The 20,589-nt window shown below is 35.4% G+C and overlaps 1 long non-coding RNA gene across 1 annotated transcript in view; it reads left to right on the top strand.

Moving 5' to 3' along the window:
• Positions 1–20,589, top strand: part of LOC148754879 (uncharacterized) — a 239,693-nt gene that overhangs the window by 208,660 nt on the left and 10,444 nt on the right. The window lies entirely within an intron of this gene.

Here is a 20,589-nt window from a genome sequence, read left to right as displayed (position 1 = left end):
CAAGACAGTAAGATATGTTAGTATAAAACTAATTCATATAGGAGTACATTTTTAGCTGGGCTGACTTAGAGAAAACTCAGATATTTGTCCTTTTTGACTGAAATTTAGAATTTATTTATTTATGGTCCTTGAATGTTATCCATGAATTTTTCTGACATACGTCTTGGGAATACTTGTGCTGGGTAAATGAGTTTTTCTCAGCACAGGAGACTAGAGCAACCTCATGTGAAGTAGCTCTCAGAACCAATGCTGACTTACTCAGGTTCTGAGATCTGTTTTTCATATGCTCAGTGATGTTCTGCATTTGGTCTATGGCAGAGCTGTACCGTTGGAATTCTGGGAGGCTTTCTGCTGGGCATCAGTGATTTCCTTTCCTAAACTACAAACTCAACTGCCCCTTCTGAGGAGGAAAGCAGACAGGCTTGCCTTGGCCAAAGTCCAATGGCCCAGAGTCAAACCCTTAAGTACCTTTTCAAGTGCCCAGTCTAGGTTCTCTGAGAATTAGTCTGCTTGGTAGCCTAAGAAGGAAATTACCCAATCGTTTCTGTTCTGGCATTTACTAGTACACAGATGTTTCTTTTGATTCTGTAGAACAAACTTGAACCAGCACTTTTCCTGGATAGGAGGATACAACTGGTAGGAGATACAAAATATTTTTCATTGACGTAGAAGTATTAGAGAATGTGTTATGAAAAGCCATACTTGAAAATATTTTTATCCATTAAATGTTCCTTATCTCTGTGCTACATAACAGTGTTTCTAACACTATTTCTAACGCCAACAAAAGCTTGAAATTAATGGGTACCTGATCCAATGTTCCTTAATATGTGGACCACACCCCAAGTCCTATTAATTCTGAAACTCTGGGAAAGGGGCCTAAGAATTTCCATTTTTATCAGTCATCTCAGATGATTCTTATATACACTAATATTGTGGACATCTGGCTTAAACTATAAAGCACACTCAGCTGAATTTACTATTTAGAATCCATTTGAGAATAAGAGGAAATTTAAATGGCAATAAAATGATAGTGATGTACCTATAAGTTGAAGTAGTTAGGCATTATTTTAAATGCTTAATTATAGTAATACCATAGAACATTTTTTCCCCAAGTCCTTAAGGCTACAACTCAGAATGAACTCAGAGTATAGTGTAACTGTCTCATGAACATTTCATATTTTAGAAGATATATGCCCTTTAATTTCAGTCTTGAATAGATCCACACTATAGGAAATTCTGTTCTGTTGACAATGAGGTTATAGTAGGGTTCTAGCATTTCACATTTCTCAAATTTTATTCCAACATTTATAACATCGCCATGCACTATTTTTCATCCTTGCTGCCATAGAGAATCAGATGGAGAGAAGAGAGTGAAAAAAGTGAAAATGTAATTTTCTTAAGAGCATGATCTATTAGAATGGGAAATTCCCGTTTGTTTGCAAGAGTCAAGAGATGCTCCTGTTTAAATGCCATGTGCTTTTTCTTTTCTTTACCTAAATGTAACCATATCCAGTTACATTTCTTGAATAGATAACTTTTGGTGAAGAACTTGTAATATGTGGATATAGGCTCCACACCAAACATGTGCTTTCAGTGTTAATATTAGCATGGCTATTACTTTTTTTCTTTCTGTTAACATTTCTTTTCTCACTCCCAGCCTCCTACTCTGAGGATTCAAGTTCCCTTGACTCAGTGAAGGGTTGAGTCTTAATCATATCCCGATAAGCAAAATAAAAACCAAGTTTTATTACTATCACATGATACTATTCTCTGGATCTTTCTCTATTTTAAAAAAGAATCAGGATAGCTTCTCTATACTTTTCTCCACTATTTGAGATAACTTTTAGACCACAAGAAAAACAGGATCATAAGTAGATTTCAACACCCACAAGCAGGCTGAACTTCAAACTGCTTTATGCTGTCATCATTTTTCATAATTTGGAGTGTTTAAGTGTGTGAATATCACATTATCATCTCCGTTTTGAATTCTGTCAAGCTATAGGTTAACAGCACTGGGCCTTGGCTAATTATGCAAATGTGAACTTACAGACTATATTTTTAGTCACAGTTCTAGAAAGGTTTTTTAAATGAATTGTACAGACTCAGTCTCCATTCATTCAACAACTTGCTTTAGAGCACCTGTTGTGGGTCAGCCACTCTTCGTACTGGGATTACAACATCAAACAATACTGACAAAAAGTCCCGACCTCATAGAGCATGCACTGTAGAGGGAGGAGAGAAGCAATAAAAATAACCAATGTGAACAGTAAGTTAGAAGCAAAGAAGTGATATGGAAAAAAATGAGCAGTGTAAGAGTGGTGGGAGAGCTGGGTGGTGATCCTCATGCTATTATCTTGCTTGCCTACCAGACAGCTTCAGAAATGACACTGGGATGCTAAAATATTGTCTGCATTGGGTCTTTTAGCTTCTGTGCTACAGCAGCTAGTGGTTTATTTTCTAATTTATAACCATGATTATGGATGTGACTCTAGAATCCCCTAAGTTCAAGATCTTCCTAAAATATGGACTCATCCAAAATAGCCTATTTGGAAGGTACATCTAAGTAAAATTTGATTTAAAAGACAAAGACTGAAAAGTGTCTCTTTGTATTGGCTATTGTGGTAAAACCTAGAAGAAAATTAGTGCATGTCTTTTTTTATTTAATGCACTGAAATTTATGTTAAAGCTGTAAACTTAAAATACAATTGAAATAATTCTGAACAAATAATTTTCATACAAATTTGAGTTCTGTCACTAACGATTTTTCTCACTAAGAAATTAAGTGACTTTGGAAAATGACTTAGACTCTCTGGGAATCTGTATATACTTATAATGAGGAAGGAAAAATTGGGCAACTAAAGTTATCTTTAAAATCTTGTGATGAGGTCTTAACACAAATGGAGTAAGTGGGCATTGTGTCAGTGGTGGACACAGAGATAGGCTGCCCAGTACCCTCTCCAGGAGAAGCTTTGTTTCGCAGCTCTCAGCACTGAGGTTGGGCCTCAGCTGCAGAGCATCTCTTCACCTGAGGTCACATCCTTCTTGTGCAGCCCCAAACTAGTGACAGTCAGGCAGATGTGGGGGTTTCCCTTTTCAGCCCCACATGAGCCATTGTAACGGGTCACAAGAACTGGCTACATAATTGGCAGTGCTCAGTGCAAAATGAAAACGTGGACCCCCCCTTTTTAAAACTTACTAAGAATTTCAAGAAGATGACAGCAGAGTCATAAGCCAAGTATTGCACTTCTAAGAGTATGGCCACGTGCGCCTACACAGGTCACATACCGCTGAGGCCAGCACTGGCTACCTGGTGCCCTGTGGACTTGTCCAGGGTGTTGTCTGGCTTTCATTGCAGTTCAACCTAGATTCCAAGTCCATTCTATGCCTACTAGTTTTGTAACCAAGGAAATTGCTTACTTAAAAAAAAATCTCAAATACTTTATATTTAAAGTTTAACCATACATTTCAGCTCTAAGTACCATGACATGAGCAACTCTGATAGCTTCCATTCTGCTTTATCTAACTTATATCCAAATGTGTTACAGTATAATTTCTGTCCCCCCCTGCCCCCCGCCCCCCACCCCCCACCCCCTGAGTCATCATGAATGTGATGAGTTTATTCATCCATTTCAATTTTGCCCTTGCACAGAGGTACTTCCAGTTTCTGTGGGGCCTGAAACTTATTTGAGAGGCCTTCTATGAGAAAAAGACTATGAAATTACAAATACGAATTTGGTATGAGAGTTAATATTTACTTAGAATGAGAAAAGAAATAATAAATTTGAATATAATAACCTGATACATATTGTAAATATAGGAATTGTATTTTTTACTGAGTTTTGACTAATCTTTTTTTAAGTTAATGTTTTTGGCTTCTACTAGAATACTTCCTTCCTGTTATATTTGAATTTTGGTGTAATCAATTATTGCAAAAACTACAAAAAAACTAGTCTAAAATTAAGGCATAAAGAGGGGTAATTTAAGTGTATTTTTAAGTAACTGCTCTTTTGTATTGTGCTATGCAGTTGTATCATATACACTGACTGATGTATATGTGTGCAGTTTTGTTACTTTTTTAAGCAATTGTGCTGCATTGGCAGAATTTTGCATTTTGTTTGTTCTGAAAGCACCAGACTGTTAGAATAAGATAAAACAGATATACTAAAATCCAATCCAATCCAATTGAAATGCATAATACAAGAATTTTTACACCGGGAAGTACTTCGTGTTTTACTACTGCTACAGTTGCACCCTATAAGTAGAGGAAATTCTATTCTATTTGATGTTTCAGTTCTCATTGATAATTCTATTTCATGTGCTTCCCACCAAAAAAAAAAAAAAAAAAAAAAAAAAGAATGTGATGCATTTACAGTTGTGTGCACTGAATTATCAAATATACTGCTGATAGGAGAGAACTTCCATTTTGACTCGGCATCAGTGAGGATCTAATGCTCCAACTCAATTGTACACAGCTGATGATTAGAATTTTCCGCAGACTAGTTTCTGGTTTGATACATTTTAAATCTTGTATTTCCTCCATTATCTACCTATTTTCATTTCAAGGCACCATATGACGTGTTCATGTTAATACTATATGAATTCTCACCCTGGACCTTTGCATTACGATGCTGGGTCAGGCAGCACAATGGGTAGGAGTATTTCTGGAAGTCACTCCTACATTGGGCCCACTAGCAGTCTCTTAACTATATGTGGAATAGACTGTAAACCACATAACAATCTCCCACTAAGTTGAGAATAAATGTGTGTTCCCAACTCAAGATCTTAGTTGGATCCCCAAAATGCCTTTGGCCACTCGAACACTACTGAACCATGAGGGAAAGTGTGACAAAGAGAAAGTCAGATTGGAAAGTGGCCTTAATTGATTACAGTTCAATATCTTATTTTTGCAGGTTTTTCAAGCAATATTACGTACACACATTGCTAGGGCACATCCCAGAGTTCAGAAGGGTAAATCTATTCGACTTTTACACTGATTATAGATATGGTCTTCTATAAAGAGTATCTGGCCTCCAGTATTGGTGTCTTTTTATGACAACATAATGTTGATGCCATTCTTATTTCAGGAAGTAAATAAATGCAAATACTGTACAGAGCTGTACAATGTGAATCTTTGTTCTTAATAATGAACCAGAGTGTTAATTTTTTTTAAAGAATTATTTTATTAAATCAGGCAGGCCCAATGCAATAGTGTCACATGGATACTTGCTATCACTTTCCTCCTCTCTTCTGTTTTACACTCTTTCAAGGTAAATGTCACCAAATTTTGTAGTTTCTTCATATTGGTCCTCATCGATCAGTGAAATATCCATGGGTCTGCCCATGCCTTTCCCTCCATTGAATTTAGGTTTTGTTAGATCCATTCAGTGATAATAAAAATGTACATTTTGAGCATGCACAATGTGCCAGAGACAATGTTAAAGACTCAGAGTATTATTGAGCTTATTTAATTCTTAATAACACTCTGAGGTATTTTTACTATTTTTTCCTATTTGAAAAATGGACACTGAGAAAGCCTAGATAATTTACCCAAGTTCACACAGCTAGTAAGTGTGCAAAGTTCAGAATTAGAACATAGAGTTGTTTGCAGAAATAGACTCAGAGACACAAAAAACTGATGGCTGCTAGATGGAAGGGGGGTTGAGCGATGGGGGAGAAGATCAAGGGATTAAAAAGTACAAATTGGTAGTCACAAAATAATCATGGGGATGTGAAATACAGTTTGGGGAATATAATCAATAATGTTGTATAGATTATGTAAGGTGCCAGATGGGTACTGGACTTATCAGGGGGATCACTTCATAGATTGTGTAGATGCCTGGCCACTGTACTGTACCCCTGAAGCTGATGTAGAATAACATTGAATGTCAGCTATCATTAAAAAAAATAAAATAAAAAAAAATATATATATATACATATATGTTATATATATATAACAGCTATCATTAAATATAATATATGTATATATATACACACATATACACACATAATGTTGAGATCCTAACGCAGCAGATCATGGGATGTAAAGTACAGCATCGGGGATATAGTCAATGGTATAGTAACAGCTATATACGATGTCAGAGAGGTAGTAGATTGGAATGGGAGGGGGATTACCAGTTTGTGAGAGGGTATAAATGTCTAATCATTATGTTGTTTTATACACCTGAAATTAATTTAAAAAACAAAATCCTTAAAAAAAAAATCCCAGAAAATAACAAGTGTTGGCAAGGATGTGGAGAAATTGGAACTCTTGTGCACCTTTAGTGGGTTTGTAAAATGGTATAACTACTACAGAAAACAGTGCAGTTGTTCTTCAAATAATTAAAAATAGAACTACCATATCAAAAAGAAAAAAAAAAATAGAGAGTTGTTTGAATCCAGAGTTTGTGACCTTAACCATTATATTATTTTTTCTTTAGAATCCTATGATCTTTTCTCCAATGCGACTGCTGTTTAATCTGATAATTAATCCTTGTCGCGTCCAGCACAACAAGGGTTGTGAGGAACTAGTAGGGCTGGTGCAGGGTTAAGAAAAAATAGTAGCCCTGAATAGAGTTTAAATGCAGGGCCAAGAGACCCGCTGCCTCAAGGTCCAGGTTAGGGCGCCTAATCGGGCCTATGCATTAGCTTTTATTAGTTAGGTGGGGAAGTTAAGGAGATAAAGCTTATCGATCTCAAGATCTGTTAATTCCATACACCATAATAGGAAACTGATTCAAGCCAATCACCCTTGCCTGCAGGCAGCAGAACCATAAGTCTCAGGATGTTCCTACTTCCCCAAGGGACAAAACCTACATGCATATGAATAGATGGAGAGCACATCATTGAATCTCTTCCCCTGCAGGTTTTGGGAAGGAATGCAGCCACAGAGGCAGAGGCTTTTCTTAGCCTGGGGAAGGTGGGGGACTGTGCCCACCTCTACAAACCCCGTGGGTTTCCCTATTGGTCCCCACTCGACTGCGCCTGGCTTGAGTTGTCCCCCACGTGGGGAATCTTACTTGTCATTGGCTGACCAGCCATCTTTTTGGGGCCAAACAGGGAGACTTAAGGTGCAAACACAAAGCTGTAGCAAAGTCCCTGAAAGGATCCTCTCACAGATTCTCCTTTCTTTGGGGGCAGGTACAAGGAGACAAACGGATAGGCTGATGTGTGGCCACACATCCTAGTGACATGTATAACCTTTACTGTAGCACTGTCACATTATAGTTTTTGTTGTTTATATACTAGCTCTTGAGATCCTAACGCAGCAGGTATTTAGTTTTTATATCTTCCAATTCTCATCCCATAGCTCCGAATGAAAAGAATACTGAATGAATGAACGAACGAATGAATGGATTGTTAAATGAATTTAACAGCAGCCAGTAGAGATTAGTGACTTGACCTAAACCAGTCACATTGTCTATAGAGAATTGAAAAAAAACATGACTTACTGAATGTTGGTCTGCTTTATATTATCAGCCTCCACTGGCAATTCTAAACAATGTCAGTGACAAAATACTAATCATTTCCTCTTGGGTCGATCACTCTCACTCTACCCCTTCACCCTCCAAGCAATTTATCTGAAATTGGGCTTTTGGCTCTATTTTGTGATTTTCTTGTTCCTCAAGGTCATCAGATGCCTCTTTGTTTTCCCTGACTTTGTCCTGCACAGCTTCCCATCTCATGCAGGCTTGAGGCTAGTGGCGATTTGTTTCCACACACTTGTACATTGCCATCTAGTTTTGTTGTAAATGGGTATTTGATTTACTCTCTAGCTCCTCTGTTCATTTTTATGTATGTTTTGGAAGATCCAAAAACTATAACACTCCTCCTTCTGTCATCTTCCTAGGATCCTCCTGGCATATTTATTTTTAATTTTTGTCCATGTGAAACATGAGAATGGTACCTCATTGTTTCTAACTCTTCATTACTTCATTTTTAGTAAGCCTGATAATCATTTTCTTATGCATTTATTTATTTTTGTTCATATGTATTTTTTCTTTGGTATATTGCCTTTACATAGTTTTGCCCGTTTTTCTATTGGAGTCTTTGTCTTTTTTCTTAATGATATGTAAGAACTCTTCTTAAGATATAAATCTTAATTAGATAAAATATCTTAATTCTTTGTCTATCACATGTAATAATATAATAATAATAATAAAAATTTTAACAGTGTGGGATTTGCCATCTAAATTTATTTTGACATAAGATAGTTTTAAACTTTAAGTGAATCAATTTCTCAATTTTTTTTGTATATGGATTTTGGTTATATTTAGAGAGACCCAGACACTAGTTGTTGAAGAGTTTGGTAAGTTTTACTAATGAACAATATTTAGTTAATGTCGCTGTGGGATAAAGAACAATGAAATCTTGGAAAGTAGTACATTTTCTTATTATGAAATGACATGAGACAGTTTTATTCCCATTCATAGATGATCTCTACATGCCGTGATCTATTAAACAAATTATAACTAAGGTTTATGTAGGTGCCTTATAATCTAAAGACTATTCACATATAATTTGAGCCTCATAATAATTTACATACTTGGAAAAATAACTGCCTAGAGTCAGCAGTAATGGATTTCTTTTCCAAGTAAATTCTGCCTAACTATAATTCTCTCTTGTTGTTAAGGGATCTGAAGGTGAGTATTAGCAACTACAATTTAAAAAAAATCACGGACAAACCAGTTATCAGATGTTTGCCAGGAAATGGATTGTTTGCAGATTACTCGGCATAGATCCCTGTAAAGAAGCAAATCTTCTGTCCCACCCCCTTTCTCTGCTTTTCTTGCCTGCTCTGTTCCAAAGAAGCAAATGTTTAAACACAATTGAACCATCAAAACTAGCAGTTCATACTAATCTGAATAAATAAGTTAGGACCAGCTGATATTAAAATATTACCAATTTTGTTTACAGCTGACAAGATTTTTAGATTTTTCAAAGTATTATAGAAGATCACCCTTTTTTAGGGTTTGTCTCTGTTTGGTATTAAGTTAAAAGTTCAAGGAAATCATAAAGCACTTCTGTGCAATTTGGGGAATTATTTCTTGAATAGAAGTTTTTTTTAAAAAAAAAGTTTCTTTAAATCAAAGTTATTAGTTCCTGTGCTGCTGCAGTTCTGGTGAGTCAGAAACAAACCATATTTGGACTTTCAATTTTCCACTTTCAATGGCTTCCTGTGTCCTTTTTTTTTTTCAAGCTCAACAAATGTAAAATATTTTAATCAAGTGAAAACAGACGAAAATGTGACTCATTCTACTGGGCTAGCATTGGTTTGCTGATGTCATTCCATTTTCTGCGGCCAAATCATTCTAAGGCGTATAATTAATCTAGGGGATCCTGCATCTCATGGTAGGAACTAAAGCATTTTATTCTCAACTCTTTATCTCCCTTTTCCCTCTTCTTTATATTTCCTTTCATTAAAAACAACTTCCTGAATAGTTTCATACTTTTCTTGTGGATCATAACACATACATTTCCTTTCATCCCCATGTTTCCATTCCACTGCTTAATATATATGTATTCTGAAGACTGTTTGTTATCATTTATATAGAAAAAAGAGCCATAAGATTTATACTTAGCCTGAAAACTCTGCTCACTGTCTTTCCAAAGCCTCCCTTTCAGGGCAGACATTCTATCTGCTTTCATGACTTTATTAAGCATCTTTATTCTGAGAGCTCTGAAATCTTTATATCAATCATTACAAAGCACCAGGCTCAAATTCAGCTTTGAACTGACATCACCCCTCTGATGCCCCACAAGCACCTTTAATTCAAAATATTCAAAACTGGATTAATTTTTCCTACCAGATACCGAAACCCGATTTTTTACACAGAATTTTCCATTGTAGTCAATAGCTTCATCATCTAACCAGTCACCAAAACTAAGTCTCAGAGATTTGTTTTGACTCTTCCCTCTCCACGATCCTTTCTGTTGAATGAGTGTTCAAATCCTATTGCTTCTTTCTCAGAAATTACTCAGAATTCAATCCCTTTTTAGTTGTTAAAGGAAGGACTTTGGAACCAGAAGAATGGGTTTTCAATCCTATTTCTACCATCACTATCTGAGTGGCCTGTTAGTTAAAACTGGGCCTCAGTTTTTTGTCTATAAAATGGAAATAAATATAGTACTGGTTTCATAGGAATTTTGGATTTAGAACCGCTCTTGGTAGATTATAAATGCCCATAAGTGTTAGCTTTTATCATTATCATCACTTTTCACAGCTTCACTGACTTTATCTCTTGTTTAGAATATTGAAATGGTCTTTTTAACTGGTCTAACTGCAGTTCTTACCTTTCCTTTTTCTAAGCCACTGTGAAATGTTTATGTCAGTCAGGGTCCATTTAGAAAAACACAAACCACACTAGGTATTTTAACACGAAGAATTGAGGAGGTATTGAATAATAGTGATTAGAGGACTAAAACAAACGAATAAAGAAACAAACAAAGAACCCACCACCAAAACCAGAGAAAGCAGCCAGAGGAATAAATGCAGAAGCTGCTACCACTCCTAGGGTTGAGGGAACAGGGCATGAGGTGGGGTTTTCAGAAACTAGTGTTAATGGAAAGGCTCTGTGAAGGCGACAGACTTGGAGGAAGGGGCACTGCCTGGAAGTTGCTGGTACCTCCGGGGACCTGGTGACCCTGGTTGTGGGAGGGACAAAAGATACCTGAGTGCTGTGACCAGGTGACTGACAAATACACAAAGCAAACCGAGAGTCCCTTTTCCCGTTCACCAGTCTTCCAGTTTCCCTTCACCATCCCCTATTGACAGACCCTAACACAGAACCAGATCGCAAAAGAGTGATTTATAGAGTCCCAGCACTTGCTTCTCAGAACTGTGTATAAAGAATGGGATGAGCATCAATAACTTAATAACCTTTGAACAATTATATATAGTGCCACGTGGGCACTAGACTAATTCATAATCACTGCATGAATTATAAAAATTATATGCTGTACACCTGAAACTAATATCAAATAATAGTGAATATCAACTATAACTGAAAAAAATAAATAATTTTATAAAACAGCTTAATAACCAATACAATATGCTTTCTAAAATACAAATCATCTCTCCTTATTAATTTAGAAACATTTAGTAGTTCCTCGTTGCCTTTGGGATGAAATTTAGACTCCTCATAGTCTGGTCAAAATCTGCTTTTTCATCTCTTTCTCCACTCCTCTTTTTCTCCCTCATCACTATCCCCACCTGACCTCCTAATTTCCTGTCTCCATTCACCATGCCTTTTCTCTGCAGGCCTTGATTCATTCTCCTGAAATATTTAATACTTCCATTGTCTTGCTTCTCCTTCCTCTTTTGACTCCTTTTGTATTTTGACAAAAGCCTGTTCATCCTTAAAGAGTCAATTCTTCCATTAAACTGGAAGTTCCAGACAAAATTAATGACATATTCCTCTGTACTTCTAGAGTGTTCATTCATTTAAATCGAATGTGTATTGACCACATACACATATTATGTTATAGATATTATGCAAAGGATTGTATGTACAGAGATGAACCAAATGCCCTACATGGAGTTTCCTGAGCAAATGACTTTTGGGCTGGGGTTAGAGGGAACTAGGCAGTAACTGGCAAAGAAGGGGGGATGTAGGTGAACGGTAATGAATTTGGTTTCAGACGGGTTGAGTTTGATATTCCTTTGAGACATCCAGGAGAATTGAGAGGACTGTTGTATTAATGAACGTATAGCTCAAAAGTATAGACTAACTGGAAAAATACACTGACACTCTCTGGCATACACATTGTAATCAAAGTCCTGGGGAGAGGGGAGAGAAAAGAAAAGAAAAGACGATGGCTAAGTTTTTCATAACCAAAACAATTGAAGTCTAAGGCCAAGATGCTGATCCCAAAAGGAGAGAAGGAATGATCTTTGAGGCAGGATTAAAAACAGGAACAGTGAGAAAAACATTTCAAAAAGACGGCGGAGCAACAGTGCTGTGTGCTGCTGAGGTTTAGTAAACTAAGCATGCAGACTTGTGCACCGGACTCAATCACCTCATCAGTGACCACAGGGGGAGCCTTTTCAGTGGTGATGGCCCTGCCACTTAGGGTAGATTGAAGAACAAGGAAGACAGCTAATGTAGAGAACTTGTTTGGGAAATTTGGGTGGAATGAGAAGTGAACCAGGACACTCATTTCTTTGTATTACAGTTATTTACTAGCTTTTCTAAGCAGCTATAGTGTGCACTTCCTGTGGGCAGCTTATTTATTAACCTTATAACCTTAGCACTTACACCACAAACTGGCAACTACTTGATGCTTGAAAAAGGAGTTGTATGACTGATGATATTAGAGAGGATTAATTGAAACTATAAAACAATAGATTATCCTAGTCTGTTTGGGCTGCTGTTACAAAATACCACAGACTGGTTAGCTTATGAACAATGGAAATTTATTTGTCACAGTTTTGGAGACTGGAAATCTGAGGTCAGGATGCCAAAATGGGCACACTGTGGGGAATGCCTCCTTAGGGTCACTGACTTCTTGTTGTATGTTCACATGGGGAAAAGGGCTAGAGATCCCTCTGGATCCTCTTTTGTAAGGCACTAATCTCATTCATAAGGCTTCCTCCCTCATGATTTAAGCAGCTCCCAAAAGCATTGCCTACAAATACCATCACCTTTGTAATTTAAGATTTCAATATAGAGGCAACCAACCAAATGAATGGGAGAAGATTTTTGCAAACAACACCTCTGATAAGGGGCTAATATCCAAAATATGTAAGGAACTCATACAACTCAACAACAAAAAATCCAATTAAAAAATGGGCAGAGGTCCTGAATAGACATTCTCCAAAGAGGACATACAAATGTCCAATAGACATATGAAAAAATGCTCAACATCACTAATCATCAGAGAAATGCAAATACAAACCACAATGAGATATCACCTCACACCAGATAAAATGGCTATCATCAACAAGACAAATAATAACAAGTGTTGCAGAGGCTGTGGAGAAAAAGGAACCCTCATACACTGTTGGGAATGAAGATTGGTGCAGCTGCTATGGAAGGCAATGTGGAGGTTCCTCAAAAGCTTAAGAATAGAATTACCATGTGACCTAGCAATCCCTCTCCTGGGTATCTATCACCAAAATCTGAAAACATTTATCTGTAAAGGTATATGTGCTCCAATGTTCATTGCAACTTTATTTACAGTGGCCAAGATATGGAAACAACCAAAGTGTCCTTCAATAGATGATTGGATAAAGAATGTGTGGTATATATACACAATGGAATACTATTTTGCTATAGGAAAATATGGAACAGTACCATCTGTGACAACATGGATGGATCTTGAGATTATAATGATAAGCGACATAAGTCAGACAGAAAAAGTCAAGAACCATATGATTTCACCGATATGTGGTATATAAAACTGAAAACAACAAAAGAATAAGAAAAACAATGAAGAAACAAAACTCATAGACGCAGACAATAGTTTAGTGGTTACCAGAGGGTAAGGGGGGCAGGGGTGGTAGATGAGGGTAAATGGGATCAAATATATGGTGATGGAAGGAGAACTGACTCTGGGTGGTGAGCACACAATGTGATATATAGATGATATATTACAGAATTGTATACCTTGACCTGTGTAACTTTGCTAACAATTTTCACCCCAATAAACTTCAATAAAAAAAAAGAGATTTCAATATATATACATTTTGGGGGGGTGCAAATATTCAGCTTGTAGTACAGAACAAGCTCTTTTGGTTTAGATTTAATAGAATGGAAGCTGAAATGTTTGTTAATTGTTTTCTGAGTTATTTTTGAACTAATTTTGAAAATGTGTTTCAATGTTTCGAAAATATTTTGTGTATTAAAAATAGAGGTTAGAGGAACTGATTAGAAAATGCAGCCAATTTTTAAAAATAGCGCATACAACAAATTTCACAACTCTAAACCACATTTCTCTTGTTTAAGTTTGAAAAGTCATATGTGTAACCTACTTTAATTCTGATTTAACACATACAAGAAGAAAATTAAGCTTTTGTTTGGTCTGCAATGGTATTGCTAGTTTCTTTCAACATATATTCTCTAGTATTGTAGGAGCAAGCACCTCAATTTTTGTCTTTAATTTGTATAAAATTCAAGATTATGTTTACAAAATCACTTTTGCTATTTTTAAAAGTATAAATTTAAGTTATGTGTAAAAAATATCTGCAATATTACAAGTCAAGGGATTTTAATTTAGGCTTTCAAATGTAATATTACCTAGATATTCTTATTGAATTGCTGATCATAATACAGTTGAAAACAAATTATCGGAGAATCTTGGGCCCAATTCTACACAAAATAGTGAAGTATGTGATATTGTTATTAAAGCCTTTCAATGTCACCTTTCACAGCCCTATAGTCCCTTTGTGCCTCTTCTTCCCTTCTCTGCTACCCATATTTTACTGATCTCAAACAAAATTGGTGTCACTGTGAATTGGTTGGACAAATACTTTTTCAGCTAAATTGTAATGAGAAATAAAGATTGGTGGGTTTTCCTTCCCCTCTCCATGTTTTTTCAGTCTTGGTTCTAACCCTTCATGTGTTTAAAAGAGAACCACCCCTTAACTTGAAGAACTTTTATTCATCATGGGATGTATTTTGGAGAAGGAACTTCTTATTGCCTCTCAAATCACAACATATAGGCAGCTACTATTTCCGCCTGTGCATGCAACTGGCCTGAAGGGCATACATGTCCAATGCGAAACTACATGTGCTCTCTGTCTAAGCTGGATGCAATGCCCTTAGGATTCTCAGAGTGCTGTAAGAGATAAGGACAACGGATTGGGTCTGGGCTTCTGTACTTGTACTCTGTTGAATTCACTCCCCTGAATCACTTTTCAGCATTTGGTTCAAGGTTGGGTACTCTTGCTTTGCCATATATTTGTGTGGTTCTAATTATCCCCTTGATGTTGGCATGTTTACAACCACTTGCCCTTCTTATGGAATCCGACAATGAACCTGTTCTCATTTGAACCAACTTTTTTGCTGTAGCTGCCTATTCCTGGTCAGCCATGTCAGAGACCCTTTATCTCCACACACCTCCGTTTATCCCCTCCCCACTCCCTACTCAGAGTAATTGATAGAGTACTTGCTTTTCTACCTTAAACGGTTCATTTTAGGGATAAAGATTTTGGTGGGATAGTATGAAATTGGTATTATAATTACTTAAAATCTCCACCAATTTTTCTAATAAATGAGAGACCCTGATTCTCAAGTATGTTACACAAATTTGTAATTAACCAAAAATTGTTCATTACTTTTGCTTCTCTAATGTATCATAGATCTATTTTTTAAACGGTAAGATCTTACTTGTAGGAATTATAAGAAATTAAAATATGAGTGTAGACAACCAATAATTATTGACATCTATTGTTGGTCACATGTAATTATTTTACTAATCTTCATAATATTTCACCGTTTAGTGAGCATTATCTCCATTTTGCACACAAAGGAAGACTGTCTCACAGAGAGAAACACAGGTAACAAGTATGTCATGGACATAAAAATCTCACCCAAGGCCATGTACAAACTGTGCTGTTTCTGAAGATTAACATTCAGTTCAGTTATGTTACTAGGAACTAAAGGTGTCCCATGACCTCATTTAGAGAAGTAGCCTCCCATTGTATTTAAGAGCATTGTAGTTAAGAGCATGGGATTCAAAATTAGATTTCCTGGGTTCATATTCCTTTTCTGCTACTCACCAGCACTGAGGTTCTAAGCATATCACTTAACATCCCCAAGACTCAATTTTGTCATCTCTGAATTAGGGGTGATGATGGTGAAGATGATAATAGTTCCTTTCTTTCAGGATTGTCTGTGTTAAATGAGATAATCCATGTGAAATAGTTAGCATGGTGACTGGTATAAAATAAACACAAAATAATAGTTCTTTCCTTAATTCAGACATTTTGCCTTTTTTAAAAAATAGTTTTCTTCTCTTTTGAATAACAAAATAAGAAAGAGAAAAGCTATGTATTTAAGGCAGGGATCTGCATATTTCTGTGAGAAGGGATTGTGCTTCTTTGCTTTTTTTATAGATGCCTCAATATGAAAATAGGAGGTAGAGATGACTATTGGTAGAATTCTTAAATGAAGCAAAGATGAACTGTCACTGTTGTTAGGACAGCAGTGTTAGGATTCCATTTCCCCTTTTCAAGGTATGACAAACTGCAGAGACTCCTGGAGAATTCTGCAGAAAGATGTGTGGTGGCTTTAAATAGCTTAGAGTCCCATGAGGTAAGATTTTAAGATCTAGTAGATACTGAGACCTGGGATTGGTCGCAAATAAATGACAAGTTTTCTACCACATTTTACCCCACCATTTTAAGCCCATAGCAGGCATAATTAATCCAATGCAACATTCTTTCTTGTTCAATGCAAAGATTTGTCCTCAAGCTCTTTCTAGCAAAATGCTCAGTCGCGGTGAGTCAATCAGAAGTCAGTGCACAGGATGAAACCTATTTGTAGTCTTGGTAGAACGGTCTTTTTTAAAATATAGTATTAGGACAAGAAATCTAAAGGGAAAATGAATTAAAGTAGGGAAATATCCTAATGTGCTGAGATTAAAATTTAAAGATGAAATGGATTTAATATAGTAAATTAAAAGGAAGTCTAAGTTAATTCAACAGCAATTACAGAAACACAGATACCGTGTTTCCCCGAAAATAAGACCGGGTCTTATATTAATTTTTGCTCCAAAAGACTCATTAAGGCTTAAGTTCAGGGGATGTCATCCTGAAAAATCATGCTAGGGCTTATTCTTCCGTTAGGTCTTATTTTCAGGGAAACATGGTAGGTCCAAAACTGAAGCAGTAGGGAAGTTAGACATACACAACATAATTTAGAAACAAGATATGCTGTAATACGTTGTGATTAACTAGTCCAGAAAGAAGTACTAAAAATTTCTAAGAGTGGGACAAGTAAGTCACTAAGGGGGCATTCAGTCATTATTCATTCAGCAAATGTTTTTGGGTAAAGCCCTGTTTGGTAAATGAAGAGGTGCTTCATTTTTATTTTTCAAGTGCTGAAGAGACCTAAACTTCATGAAATAGTATAATTTACTGAACTGGAGAATTAAGGTTCTTTATGTGAAATGCCTCCTTTTCAGACAAGGATAGTCAAAGACCAAGTTCTCCAATTTTATTCTCAACAGTTTTCCAGCAATGCTTTTCAGAATTTCAATATAAAATATTTCACTTTCATTAAAATTCCCACACATACGTAGCTAATTATAGTTTCCATTAAATCTCCTTTAGGCTAGAAGGTCATTAGCACCTCTGGAGTTTGCCTGTGTTACATTTGTGGAAAATGGTAAAATATCTAAATTAGAACAAGAACTGTGGCCATGTAAGTAAGATGTGGCCCTCAATATAGAAGATGGAAGTATTGTGTTACAACTGACATGGTGAAAGAAATGCTTAATACAGGTCATTTATGCTATAAAAATGTAAAATACTCAGAATGACACTCTGTTCTCTAAACTTGCTGATACATTGCAACTTTGGATATTCTTTTATGTCTGATTCAGCAGTTTCAAAAACACTAAAATACTCAGCATACAGCTGTGTTCCTATTTGCACAGACTCCTCATCTGCCAAGGCAAATACTGGTCTGCTCCCTGTAATTCTACCACGCCACCAGAGTTTCTCCTGTATTTATGGGATGGGTGTGTTGATTGTACGTTAGAGTTCTGGTGTTTGGTTCTTGACTACATTGTACTTAAAGTTCATTCTATGTTTCTTTTGGTTAGAACTTGAAAGCAATGCCACTTTTAGATATGGGAGGGTGCAAAGAAATAACGCAGGACAATTATATTATGGTCATGATATATCCTCATTATATTTCCTTGACTTGTACATATGTTTGAAGGACTCATCCTTTCTCTTGTTTCCGAAATATACTTGAAGAGACTCCATTTCAAATTTATACTTTATCTGTACCAGTGGGAAGTTACTGAACTTGAATTTTATTCACAGCATTTAAATGGATTTTCATGCTCCTAGAGGAAAAAAAAACACAATTTAGCGAGAAGCTTGGAATGTATCAGTAATAATATTGTTCTGGGAACATTGAGCTGTTAAGTAAAACTCTTGAAAAATAAATAATTTCATTGAAACATTGGTGGATTTAAAAGTGTAACAAACAGCAAAATATGAATGTTTGAAATTGATCTAAAGAAAAGGTTAATAAATGTATCTTTATGTTTCTGGTCACACTTTCCCTTTCTCTCAGCTTCATCCCTACTTTCTGGCTGAATCTTCCAACAAAGGTAAGGATTTTAATGATGATGCTCAAATTCATCATGCCCACAGTGAACATATCATCTTCCTCCAAGTGAGTGTTGGAATCTCATATTCTAAACTATCTCCTTTAATTTATTCTACATGCTTATAACACTATCCTGCTGTTATCATTTCTTTCTTTTGCTCAGTAGCTCTCACTTTTCTACCACATGAATTCTAAAGCTGGAGAAATTCATTTCTACTGTTTCTGAATATGAAACCTCAGCCCAGTCTGGCCAGTTCACTTACTGTCTCTTGAGTAAGTAAAGGTTATTCTATCCTCTACCCTTTCCCTGTACTTATGCTCTTCACCTCTCTCTTCCATTCATTCCAAATCCTACTTTTTCCTCAAGATCCAGTCTAACAATCTATGGCTTTGAACTGTATAAGTCAGTTTTATACATTTACTATGTCTTAATTTTTAACATTGCATCTCATTCTTTTTATTTATTCTACTTTTTCTGTTTTCTTCATAGTTTTTCTGGGAGAGGGTTAGTGGATTTTCTTTCTTGTTCACATCTATTCCCCTCTCTCCCAACTAGATTGTATCTTATGCATTTAATTTCTATTCTTCTAATTATTATCCTAGATATTTTATACAGCTATTAAAATTAATAGTCTATAGTTAATATTCTAAACTCTTACCAACTAAAACGAGCTTAAAATGTTTTACACTCAAAACCCTGTGTGTGGATATATTACATATTATATATTTTATATCATATATTACATCACATAGATTACAATATAACATATAATGAATATGTTGTATAATTCATAGAATATATATTATATAGTATAATAGAATATGTGTATGTATTATATATTATATATATTTATATCATATAAAATATTTTATAAATATATATTTTTATTTTTATATATAAAAATATATGTATGTCATTGTCTTCTGTCTTACAGTGTTTCTAATGAGAAATCTGGTTCCATTCTTTGTTTCTCTTTATGTATTATGTCTTTTTAGTGTTGCTGTCAAAGATTTTCATTTTTATATTTGGTTTTCAGAAGTTTAAATATGGTGTACCTAGGTGTTTTGTTTTTCCTCTTTGGTATTTATCCTGCTTGGTGTTCTCTGAGGTTCTTGAATCAGTGCATTTTATATATTTCACTATTTTAGAGAAACAGTTATTATCACTTCACATATTTCTTCTATCCCATCCTCTCTCTACTTAACTTGTTTTGTAACCCAATCTTCTTCTTATAGTATTGAAATCCATACTGCTTGGCTGCCCTGTAATCTCAGCTCCCTATTGGATTAAAGAAAAATTATTATTATGAAGATTATCTGGCTTTTACTTGTTATTAAGATGGATGGAATACATTTGTCAGTTTTCTACTACCTAGTTAGAAGCTAGATGCCTTCTAGTACATATATTTCATTTTGAGATAGTATCTAATGACTTTGAGCAATGGACGATGTAAAATCATACCTTTCATCTTCCTCCTACCTTCCCTCTTCCACTCCTTTATTTGAATACTTTGTTAATTTATGCCATCAAATTTAACACATTTGTTTTTTCTTTAGCCACTTTTTTAAAGTCCAGTTTTTAGCATGATCTTTTCAAATTGTGACTCCACTTCACCGTACCTAAAGCCATCTTTTGATTGGCTGAATTTCATCATTGCAGATTTTTCTTTTGAAAAGTATTAATTATTTTGCCACTTTTCCTTTCTCTATTTTGTAGTCATCATTGCATTTTGTTCTGGTGCTATTACCATGGGAAATTTCTAGGCCAACTTGATTTTTGTCCTTTGTATTGGAGTTTTCCTTGCAACTGCCTCAATATTTTTATCATTTTTTTATTTAGCTCTGAAATTCAGTAGGCTTATGTATTGATTGTTTAGTAACAACTTCTGTTATGATATATGGGCCCTTTCTATATGTATATTCAAGATGTTCTCTTTATTCAAAATGTTTTTTATTCTCTTATATCCTTCTATATGTTTCCTCTTCCACTTGTTCTATTTTTAAAATCAGGATCACTAATCATGTATATATTGAATCTGTGATTTCTTTATTCTTCCAGTATCTATCATTGCCTTTATATATTTTAATAATTGTATTACCCTCCATTTCATTTTTGTGAGTACCTTTAACCTGTTCACTATTCCTCTGTTTTCAGTAATATTTATTCCATTACTTTTACTTCCAACTATAGCTTTTTTTGTAAATATTTTCATATTTATATTCCAATTCCTTTTTGAGCACTGATTAACTAGTTTTCCATTTCCTATTAACAAATAAAGTTTTTGACTCATAATTTATTATTTAT

The sequence above is a fragment of the Rhinolophus sinicus genome, chromosome 17 (genome assembly GCF_057876585.1).
Source record: "Rhinolophus sinicus isolate RSI-liver-muscle chromosome 17, RSI-T2T, whole genome shotgun sequence".
NCBI lineage: Eukaryota > Metazoa > Chordata > Mammalia > Chiroptera > Rhinolophidae > Rhinolophus > Rhinolophus sinicus.
This window is presented reverse-complemented; position numbering and strand designations above follow the sequence as displayed.